The following is a 12,374-nucleotide window of genomic DNA, read 5'->3' on the forward strand; positions in this document are numbered from 1 at the left end:
GGAATTATATATGTGTACATACATTTATTATTAAATTACATTTATTTTAATTATGTGTGCTTGTTTCTATGTGCTTGACTGACTCAACATTAGCCGTTAGCTTGAAGAAATGGCTGCTAGTGCAAGCTATCCCTCGTGTAAAAACCACGTGTTAATTGCAGATATATTTGTGCCAAAGATTTTGACACAAATCTCTCCCATAGTTTTTCATGGCAGATAAAAAGAAAAAAAGAACAAACAAGACTTGTTTCCACCCGGTTTCGAACCAGGGACCTTTTGCGTGTGAGGCAAACGTGATAACCACTACACTATAGAAACTGCTGGTTTGATTTGTCTGACAGACCCAACAGTACTTTTTGGAGGTGCCAGCCAGCAAGCCGATGGGAAGAAAATCTGCATTTGACGTTTTGGATGGTAAATCGTGGAGTAATCAATCATTGATTCATTCATTCATGTTCCGTCCCGCTTCTCCTCACTCGCCTTTGAAAAGTCTGAGGCGCTCCCTTCAGGCCAGAGGGCACGAGAAGAAATTCAAACAGCCACCGCAGTTTTGGGCACATCCTCCGAGCGCACAGGCCCATGTGTCTCTCTAACCCTTCCCACCATCACCAACAGCTGCAGAAACGTGCGTACGCCAGCCATGAATTTGGCGTGAGGCACCGCACATTTCCACGCTCATTTCACTCTTGATACATCTGAACTTTGCCGTGAAAAAAACTTGCGCCACGTTTTTGTGCAGACGTTTTCTGGATTTGAACGACGCCATGTTTCAGTCGGAAAGCCACATAGGTTTTTGCACATGAGGCCCCTGATGACTTTTTTCTCCTGGATGTGTAGATGGTCGTCGTGAATCTGTTTGTTTTGTCCTTGTTTCCTATTTTTATTTTCGGATTTAAACATTTTTTTTTTAGATTATTGATTCGCCTTACACGCGAAAGGGCCTCGGTTTCGAAACCGGGTGGAAAACAGCTTATCGTTCCAAGATGGCGCCTACCAGTGTGGTCGCCTCGGTAATGCGCTTTCTAGTATTGTCTTTGTTTTTGTGTTTTTTCGTCCGTCTTTGGAGACCCAACACGACTCACTTACACAAGGGGAGACTTGCTAACCATCAAGGAGGCTACTCTGGACTTTCTGTCACCAACGTTCGCAAATCCGCTCAGTTTTTTCCCCGAGTTACTTACCGGGGCGACGTCCGCGGTTTTTGGCGCATGGAGACGGAAACGGCGCCACAGAGGGATCCAAGTGAAACTCGGCAAGAGAGGACACAGATTGGCGTTCCTGTCGATCCACCTCGCGAATGTACGCTCCCTACCCAACAAAATGGACGAGCTTCATCTTCTGTTAAAGACCAGTAAAGACTTCGGCCATACCGCCGCCATGTGCTTCACGGAGACCTGGCTTTACGACGCATGCTTCCCGACTTCCATATTCATCGAGCGGACCGCGACATGGAATCATTGGGGAAAACAAAGGACGGCGGGATATGCTTCTATATCAATGAAAAATGGTGTGCGGACGTCACGGAGCTCAGCACACACTGCAGCCCGCATTTGGAGTCGCTGTTTTTGAACTGTAAACCATTTTACTCGCCGCGTGAGTTCGCATCATTCATTCTCGCTGGCGCCTTTATTCCGTCTCAAGCTAACACGAACACCGCACTGCTAACGCTCGTCGAACAAGTCAACGAAATTGAAAAAAAAACATCCGGACTCACCCCTCATTATTCTCGGGGACTTTAACAAAGCTAAACTCTACCACAAACTCCCTAAATACAAGCAGCACATCGACTGTCTTACCAGGGAAAATAACATTTTAGACCACTGCTACACTATGCTAAAAAACACAGACCGTGCTATACCTCGTGCCGCCCTGGGCTCGTCTGATCACTGCTTAATTGTGTTGTGTCCTCTCTCCGCTGCTCTTCTCTCTCGACACGAACGACTGCACCTCAGCGCACCCGACTGTCAAACTCCTGAAGTTTGCAGATGACACCACTGTCATCGGCCTCATCAAGGATGGTGACGAGTCTGCATATCGACAGGAAGCGGAGCGGCTGGAGCTGCGGTGCGGCCGACACAACCTGGAGCTGAACACGTTCAAGACTGTAGAGATGATCGTGGACTTCAGGAGGCATCCTTCGCCACAGCTGCCCCTCACGTTGTCCAGCTGCCTTGTGTCAACCGTCGAGACATTCAAGTTCCTGGGAATTACAGTCTCTCAGGACCTGAAGTGGGCGACCAACATCAACTCCGTCCTCAAAAAGGCCCAGCAGAGGATGTACTTCCTGCGGCTTCTGTGAAAGCACAGCCTGACACCGGAGCTGCTGAGACAGTTCTACACAGCGGTCATCGAATCAGTCCTGTGTTCTTCCATCACAGTCTGGTTTGGTGCTGGTACAAAAAAGGACAAACTCCGACTGCAACGGACAATCAAAAGTGCTGAATGGATTGTCAGTACCCCCCCTCCCACCATTGAGGACTTGCACGCTGCCAGAACTAAGACAAGAGCGTGTAAAATCCTCTCGGACCCTCCGCACCCCGGTCACCAGCTCTTCCAGCTCCTTCCCTCAGGTAGGCGCTACCGATCAATGCAAACTAGAACTAGCAGACATTCCAACAGCTTCTTCCCTCTTGCGATCAACTTCTTAAACACCTAACCTGTCATGTGTGTGTGTGTGTGTGTGTGCGTGTGTGCCAGGTTTTGTCTTCCTCTCTCGTTTCTCACACACCTGCTCCTGTGAGCATCTTCACCACCTGTGCCTCGTTCACCCTAATTACCTATTGTATTTAACCTCGTGTCTCATTCCCTCTCGTTGCCAGTTCGTTGTACCTTGTCGTCACGTTCCAGCATTCCTTGTCACAGACTCACAGTAAGACTTTGACCCTGTTCCGATTATCGACCTTGCCTCTTTGCCTCATGTTCTTGGACACTGTTGCCCTTCTTGGATTGCCTGCCCGTGTACCGACCTATGCCCGTCTATTAAACCTCTCTTTTTGGAAACTGTCCATTTGTTTTGGAGTCTTGCATTTTTGGGTCCTAGCCTCTGTTCCGTTCATGACATAACCTACAATTCCATTACAACATGCTGGCAATTTTTTTGACTTGAATTCGTTGTTTTTTTACTCGTGCACTCACTGTAGTTGTCTCGCCATGCTGCACTATTTGCATACACTGGCCACTCATGCCAGAGTAGCATCTGCTCCATTTGCACACTGATTGAGGAGTATCTGCAACATTTGCACAACCAACATTGTCCCAGATTATCGCACTCCTCGTCACTTTAAACCGCATACACTCCTTGAAGTCTCGGCGCCCTTTGCACAATGGTCATTGCACCGGAGTATTGCAATATTAGTCATTCGAACTGCTCTAAGTGCGAGAGGACTCTGCATCTTTTGCACAATTGTCAAAAAGAAAAAAAAGAAAACATTTTTTTACTGGCATTACCAGATAACAAGCAACCCTTTACTGCTCAGTGACTATTTTTTTGTCAATGTCTTTCTGTCTCTAAAGTGTTCTCTGTCAATTGACTGTCTGTTGTCGTACACGAGCGGCTCCAACTACCGGAGACAAATTCCTTGTGTGTTTTTGGACATACTTGGCAAATAAAGATGATTCTGACACTGATTCTGAAGAATGAGCTGGAAGCGACGTCTGCGTCGAAGTATTGAGAGGGTGGCCGCCAAGGCGAGCCCCGAAAGATTCAATGAAAAGCAGGCAACTTCGACAACTCAAACCATGTAGAGCAGCGGAGGAAGGCTTGTAACCAGCACAGAAGAAATTGCACAACCCAAGTGGTCGTTGTAGATGCACCAGAAGAGTTGGGTTCTCGGCGTTGCCTTGGAAACGACAGGGTGGCCAAAAAGATGGCACCGAGGTGCGCTTTGCAAGGTGTACAGAACAAGTGCACAGGAAGTCTGAGGTCTCTGATAAGAGACAATGCCCACATGTCTTGTGCTGTTGAAGCCTTGCGTGTGTGAGAATCACGAAAGAAGTACAATGACTTAGCGGCCACCGAGAGTGGCGGCCAGCGAATCAAGAAAGACACAATCAAGGTTAGAGTGACAGCCAAATGGATGGACCAATGATGAGGGCCGGGGCCCGTAATATGCGACTCATAGGGCGCAGTTTTCCATCTCACCGAGGGGTCTTGTGGTCTCGAAAGCTTGGAAGAATGGTCACGAGAGCGCCCACTGGTGGACATCTTCAGCGTTTCCTGTGGGCACATCCCTTTCATCAAACTGTCATCTGGCTGCGATTTTGGTAGCGGCGATGCATCCAGGAGGCTCAGAGCGTAGCACTGGGAGGATTCTCTATTGTGTTCTGGCCGCTTCGGGGGCCGGCGCACCTGTGGATAAATCTTGCGTCTAGTGTAGTCAATTAATGGCATGAAACAACTTAGCAGATCTTGTCCAATGACCAAAGGTACTGACTTGACAGGTGACACGAACACCGGATGAATTATGGAATGTGGACCTATTGTCCAGTGCAACCACACTTGCGAGCTTAAGTGGGTGTTCACCAAAGCAAGGTGTTGTTCACAGTGTTGAAGGTTAAGTGTACGGCTGTCTTGCTGTACTTTGTCACGCAGTAGGTCAAACACGTCCTCGGACATGACAGTGATGTCTGCTGCAGTATCCACGGGTCCGTCATATTGGAACGTGCGTTCAAGTGTGGTCGTCAAGTAAAATTTCCCTGATGAGTCATTAGCGGTGAGTTTACCGAGAAGACGCTGAAATGGCTGCTTGTCTTTTTTCCCCAAAAACATGCATGGTAGGTTAATTGACAACTCTGAATTGCCCGTAGGTGTGAATGTGAGTGCGAATGGTTGTTTGTTTATGTGTGCCCTGCGATGGCTGGCAACCAGTTCAGGGTGGACCCCGCCTCCTGCCCGAAGATAGCTGGGATAGGCTCCAGAACGCCCGCGACCCAGGTGAGGAGAAGCGGCTCAGAAAATGGATGGATGGATGGAGGTAGCTGAAGTCATTCAGTGAGTCACAGGACACGGTCGGAGACTGTCGAGGTCGGATTGTCGAACTGGGTTTTGGTCCACGAATTTTGATTTTAGTAACGGGTGTTCCCTGGTCATCGCAGTGGTCAGTTATGTGCTTGCCCAGTCAGTTGGACGGGACGCTTGTCATCGCTATTTGGAGACGTCGGAGTCAGAACAGAGCTCGGGGACGTGGCCTCCAAGCAGGGGTTGTCGTGGGTCTTGCTTTCCATTATTCGCCAAGCTGCGGATGATCTCAAGGATAGCATGTGCAGTCGTACCCAATTCTTTGTGAGCGACCCCTTGTGGGGTTGCGAAGGAGGATACCTGACTTTTGGGCTTGTCGCGTTCGAGCGAACCGGACCAGGTGTCAGTTTTTTCCAGCAAATGTTCAAAGTTTTGGCACGTCTCACCCAAAGTGATTAAAAATAGACAAGCAACGAATTAAACCACTAAATGTGGTCACTGTAATGTGCAGTGCACGTACGCGAACGGAAGATGGCGTTTATCGCTTGGGTGATGCAGGGCCTTCGTTGCTAAAGCTTGTCATACTCTCACGTTGTAAGTCTCAAAATTAGTTCAAAATAAAAATGGCACAACGCTTCAATCGTACAATTGTTGCAGTTGTGTTGAAGCAAACGAGCGACAACGGGAACGTTTCAATTCATCACAATCGCGATCGTTGCGCGGTTGGATTGAATGGCTTTAGCCGTTTTGCAAACGAGAGAAAAAGAAAAAGAAACCTTTAACTTAATGAAACCAATCGCGGCTCTCGGCGTTTTGAAAGCGATCACAAACTGAAGCTTTTAAATAAATAAAAGCAATCGCGTCGCGCAGCGTGGTTAAAACGAGTCAAAAAAGCACTCGCAAAACAGCAGAAAATCATAATGTGGCGGCGATCGTCAGTAGCTTGCTAGCGGGTAGGTGGCTAATGGCTAACTTTGAGAGGGGGGAGGTCACAGGTTACGTCATGACGCAAACGTCCATGAGGTGGCAGTCGACCGCAAAGACCAACCGAAGAAGAGCCACATGATGTTATGTGGACGCCAAAGATGGCGGACTACGGAGGCCTCTAAGTGTGACGCGAACGACCACATGGCGAAGCAATGCAAACGGCACAAATGTCTCTCTGTTTTGTGCAATACACAAAGCAGAGAGACAAAATGGCGGTCGCCGCAGATGTCACGTGTTGTCTCCCCACACAAAGGAATGAACACTCTAGGTTTACTGAGAGGCAAATCTTACTATTCTCACGTTTGCAAGCATTTACATCGCTGTGTCGACTGTACGGAATGCTGCTCAACACAGATTACGTTTGACATGCCACACACAAGATGGCGGGCAACGTGTCGATTTTACTGAAAGAGCTTGTATTTTTGTGTCTTCTGAATTAAAAACTTGAAATCTCCTCACGCGGGTTGCACCAATACTGTTGCGATTGTGTATGAAATAAGAATTGTAATGAATTTAGGATAAAGTAAGAAGGCGGGAGTGACGTTTGCGTCTAACTCATGTCTCGAAAAGGGCACCCCATCAAATTTTTCAAGTTTAACTTTAGGCAAAATGCCGACAAACATTTTTAATCAGTCTCAGAATCTGAAGGTTGCTCCACACTCCGACATTTTGAGTCCGAGGTTACAGAGGTTGACTTAAATTCAGAACACACACAAAATACGACCACGAGCGGAATTTTATGTTATATTGAATGAAACACACAACTACGAACTACAACAAGAACATAACACGAAGGGTAAACGAAAGAAAGAAAATAAGGCGTACGAAAATTGGAAGAGGACATCGTGTGTCGTCGCCTGACAAAACTAAATGAGCGTGTGAGCGTTTAATGCGTTGAGTCAGAGCGACAGAAGGCAAAGTTGGGATCCCGTAGGAAGCTAGTAATTTCCCCACAATTATTACGCATTGACGTTGTACATCATAGTAAGGATTGCAGTGTGAACTCACGAACGCAAATCAGCTGATCTTTGGGGTGGTCTTCCTCCGGACCTCATGTGGGAAAGAAGCAGGTTCGGTTGAAGAAAAACCAGATGCACAAAAATAAAAAGAAGGTTGCGGTGTGCATGTCCGCTGCACTTGTTTTCTGGAGATAGACCACCAAAAGCACTCATGACTCCATTTGTGCTTCTATTTTATCTCAATCAGGGTATCACCGACAGTGAGAATCAGTGAGAAGGCAAAACTTCGAATGTGGAAATTCTATGTCCCCCCCAGTAATCTTTCTTAGATGTGTAGTTGGCCTTTTATTTCCTATATTGCAAATTATGAATTTTGAAAATAACTAAAATGATGTCAGACTTCAAAGAGTTCTTAACTTCAGGGGTTTCCATTATGTTAGATATTGTCATGGAAAGACCTGACCATCTTGACAGTGTTGCGTGAGTTAGCGTAACCCAGACGTTTCAGGTGAACGTGTCCAACACAGCAATTGTGGCTCGGGTTGGCCACCACATGCTAAACGACGACCGAGTTAGCCAGGAGTCGAACCTAGAATCTTCTAATATAGTCAGACACGTTTTCCATTCCGCCACTAGCCCCATGCAGACACCACCTCCTCTGCAAGCCCCAATGGAGGATTCTTAGTATGCCCCCAGCAGCGGCAGCAGCACGAAAGATAATAAAAAATAAAACATTAATTTTTTTTTAAAAATAAACAATAAAAAAAAATCAATAAAATAAAAAAAAATAAAAAACATTTTTTAAAAAAATAGTCATTGGAGGACTTTGTACCTGCCGTGACCCAGATTTCAACCGGGGGTTGCTGCGGCCACAACGCAGAGTACTAACCACTAGGGGTGTAACGATTAATTTTGGCAGTGATTCGATTCATATCACAATTCGTGGTGGCTGATTTGATTCAAGGACAATGTTTTATCTAGAACGATACGATCCAAAACCAGTATTTGGAAATAGATTCAGTAATTTTTACAAATGTAACCAGTGTGACAGTGAAATAAATACTTGGATACTGGACAGTGCAGGTGAAATTTCCTAAATTGGTTTTGTTTTTTGTGAAGATATCAGGTACAGTTAATTATGGAAAAACAAAAAAAGCAAGCGATAACCAACCATTCTGGCAAATGATAATAATGGCAAATGCATTCACACTTTATTTGAATAAAATGCAAATGACAGGTCGGATGAACACTCGGTTTACCTGCTACTTCTGATGTGTTTTGAAAAATTATGAAAATCTTATTGTAATTGAACACCCACACCTCATGTATGCATGTTCTAATCGTATATATTAGTACTTACTCACGAGTCACGATGTGTGACATCATAGTTAAGGAGCTCTGAGTCGCTTGTGATGTTCAAGTTGCTATCTGTCCAGGGTGAGACACTTTCCAGTCTGCCTGCTCGATGCGCTCTTTGACTGCTTTGGTTTGTCTTAGTCGTGTTGGTGTTCGTTTTGCTGAAGTACAGTATGTCCGTGAAGGAATTTCAAATGTGTTTCCCAACCTTTTAGCTCTCGATTGTGCTATCATGAAGAAGTCTCACAAATTGATGGTTGGCCTCGGCTTGCTTCTTGCTATTGGGTGATTGTGGCTTTTCATATTATTTTATTTCATGACTTGTCGACGGTTTATTGCGTGCCCGTCATGTTTTTTTCCTCAATTGTTTTTTACGACTGGAAAACCAAAATGCGTCCATACTTTTCATCAAATACTTTACTGATTTAACTTTGATGAACATTCAGTGGCCTGGATTCAACCTTTACAGATTCCACTTGTGAAGTTTTGCGTTCTGCACTGCGCACTTCTCATCCTGCGCAGTGAGCAGTGAATCATGGGAGATGTGACTTAGGAGAAAGGTTGATATATTGTGTGTCCAGCAGACCAGGTGGAAAGGCAGTAAGGCTAGAAGTTTAGGGGCAGGGTTTAAATTATTTTACCATGGTGTAGATGGGAAGAGAAATGGAGTCAGGGTTATTTTAAAAGAAGATTTGGCTAAGAATGTCTTGGAGGTGAAAAGAGTATCAGATCGAGTGATGAGGCTGTAACTTGAAATTGAGGGTGTTATGTGTAATGTGATTAGTGGCTAAGCCCCACAGGTAGGATGTGACCTAGAGGTGAAAGAGAAATTCTGGAAGGAGCTTGATGAAGTAGTTCTGAGCATCCCAGACAGAGAGAGAGTCGTGATTGGTGCAGATTGTAATGGACATGTTGGTGAAGGTAATAGGGGTGATGAAGAAGTGATGGGTAAGTACGGCAACCAGGAAAGGAACTTGGAGGGACAGATGGTGGTCGACTTTGCAAAAAGGATGCAAATGGCTGGAGTTAACACTTTTTTCCAGAAGAGGCACGAACATAGGGTGACCGACAAGAGCGGAGGTAGAAGCACGCAGGTGGATTACATCTTGTGCAGACGATGTAATCTGAAGGAGGTTACCAACTGTAAGGTAGTGGTCGGGGAGAGTGTGGCTAGACAGCATAGGATGGTGGTGTGTAAAATGACTCTGGTGGTGGGGAGGAAGATTAGGAAGAGAAAGGCAGAGAAGAGAACCATGGAAGCTGAGACAGGACGAGTGTTTTGCAGCTTTTCGGGAAGAGGTGAGACAGGCTCTCGGTGGACGGGAGGAGCTTCCAGAAGACTGGACCACTGCAGCCAAGGTGATCAGAGAGGCAGGCAGGAGAGTACTTGGTGTATCTTCTGGCAGGAAAGGAGAGAAGGAGACTTGGTGGTGGAACCTCACAGTTCAGGAAATCAGACAAGGAAAAAGGTTAGCTCAGAAGAAGGTAACGCAAACATTTAACTAATTCATTTCAAAACAAAGAAAAAAAACTGCTTATAAACATTGAAAATAAAGAGGGAAATAATAAAAGTACAATTAAAACAGTGTACGTTATACTGTTTCCTCTTGTTGACATAATCTCATAGGATAATATCTTAAAACATAATCCAGTCTGGCTTTTGAGGTCCTCGGTCGGGACAGGGCATAACTGAGACAAAAACAACCTGATCGTCTTTGTGTGTACCAGGCCGAACATGATCTTTTCTTCACCTCAAGTATTGTCTTCATTTCCCAAATTCTCTCTTAAAACAACCAACCTGACCACGTTGCATGAGTTAGCGTAATGCAGACATTTAAACTGAACGTAACAAATACAGCATTCTGAATTGGGTTTAATACCACATGCAAAACTGCACACAAGCTCGCCAGGAGTTGAAACTAGAATCTTCTCATCCGTAGTCAGACGCGTTATCCATTGCGCCACTAGACCTACGAAAGTGTGGATGTTTTTCACTGTCCCACGTAAACTATTCAAACAGCACTAAAAAAAGTCAGAAAGAAAATGCCATAAATTACACACTGACACACACCCACTTTGAGGGTTTACGCTTTCTGATATCAAAGTAAACCTGCTCATTTGTTCACATATCAAATAATATGTAAGTATCCCTGAATTGCTTCAAGTGTAATTCACAAAGTCAGGTCAGAGAGACAACAAGAATCAACGATGCTTGCAATACATCCATCCATCCATTTTCTGGACCGCTTATCCTCACAAGGGTCACGGGCATGCTGGAGCATATCCCAGCTATCTTCGGGCGGGAGGCAGGGTACACCCTGAACTGGTCGCCAACCAATTGCAGTGCTTGCAATACATAAGTACTGAAGTTATTAACAATTTTGTGTTCCAAATCATTTGCATAACAAATGCATGGTCTGCTCGGTGCAATATTTTGCCATTTTCCCACAGTGCCCACTTGTCGTCGTGCTGCTGGAAAGTCGTGCTCCACTGAAAAGATCTGTCAATCTTTGAATTTTGACCCATTTAGGGATTGTCTAGATTAACAATCGTTGACGACACCAGAAGTCCCTGGTGGTCTAGTGGTTAGGATTTGGTGCTCTCACGGCCGTGGCCCGGGTTCAATTCCCGCTCAGGAAACATTAATCCTTCAACCTGTTTGGTCATGTGTTTCTCAACATTGACTATGATTTCCATTGACCTGGGTTTGATCCTCTCTGAATGCAACCCGATGGGGGACAGTGCAAACTGTAGGCTGGTCCCACGCCCGGATAAATGCAGAGGGTTGTGTCACGAAGGGCGTCTGTCTTAAAACCTTGCCAAACAAATGTGTCTTGCTCAAGGACACCACAGCCGTGAGTCCGGGGGATGTTGGCGGATGCTCCGGTTGGGGTCTTGAATCAGAATCAGAATGATCTTTATTTGCCAAGTATGTCCAAAAAACACACAAGGAATTTGTCGCCGGTAGTTGGAGCCGCTCGAGTACGACAACAGACAGTCAATTGACAGAGAACACTTTCAGACATAAAGACATTGACAAAAAAAAAACAGTCACTGAGCAAAAAAGGGTTAATCGTTATCTGGTAATGCCGGTACATTTTTTCTTTTTATTTATTTATTTATTTATTTATATATTTTTACAATTGTACAAAGATGCAGACTCCTCTAGCACTTAGAGAAGTTTGAATGACTAATATAGCAATAGTCCGGTGCAATGACCATTGTGCAAAGGGCGCCGAGACTTCAAAGAGTCTTCAAGGACTCATTTAATTCATGTATTCAGGACCTAAACCATTTAGTGATTTATAGACCAGTAACAGAACTTTAAAATCTATTCTACAGCCGACTGGGAGCCAGTGTAAAGCCTTTAGAATTGGAGTAATATGCTCATGCTAATATCATAATTATGAAGACAAGACACGCAAGCTCGCTCTAACAGTCCGGCTAACCAACGTGCCTACTTAGTGGCCATATTGGGGAGGTCGAGGTTCCCATTGTTTAGCTTTTTCTTCAATAATAACAATAACAATAATAATAATAACTGATTTCAAGACACTCAAAGAAGCTTTACACTGATTAGATAACAATAACATTAAGGTGGGTAAACAGGAAGCACAGGTGCTGGTGTCAGCGGTGGATGGTGGATGCAGAAAAGTCACGCCGGGTGGCGAGAGCCTAGCTGGACGTCAGGGGACGCGGAAGGATGGTCGCTAGCTGAGCTCGATGCACACATGTTCACGAGTCACGACCGAAGAGGGTGTTCAAGAGGTTCTGAGAGAGAGATAGGTAGGTCTTTATTTAGCCTTTTTGTTTTTGTAAATAAATAATCTCCCCGCCTTTCCTAGTTTACAATACATGACAACAACAACACATCGTCCTTCGGTGAATGTGTTGAGTGATCGTGAGCTTCGGGGATGGATCATTAACTGAATAAGAAAGCACTTGAATAACTATGTGAAAAAGAACTGAACGTGAATGAATGTTTTTGATGAACAGTTTTGAATGATTCAGTACACTCAAATGTTCATCACTATCAGTAACATAGTATCATGCTTAATTACCACACAACTACATCACTAAGAAATACACAGTCTTCTTTTGCGTTAACCAATGAT

At 45.0% G+C, this 12,374-nt stretch overlaps 1 non-coding gene across 1 annotated transcript; it reads right to left on the reverse strand.

The window, feature by feature from the left end:
• Window positions 1–245: 245 nt before the first annotated feature.
• Window positions 246–318, reverse strand: trnav-cac (transfer RNA valine (anticodon CAC)). The gene has a single exon. It is a non-coding gene; the product is annotated as a tRNA-Val (tRNA).
• Between the last annotated feature and the right edge of the window lie 12,056 nt (window positions 319–12,374).

This window comes from Phycodurus eques, unplaced genomic scaffold (genome assembly GCF_024500275.1).
Source record: "Phycodurus eques isolate BA_2022a unplaced genomic scaffold, UOR_Pequ_1.1 contig_359, whole genome shotgun sequence".
Classification (NCBI taxonomy): Eukaryota; Metazoa; Chordata; class Actinopteri; order Syngnathiformes; family Syngnathidae; genus Phycodurus; species Phycodurus eques.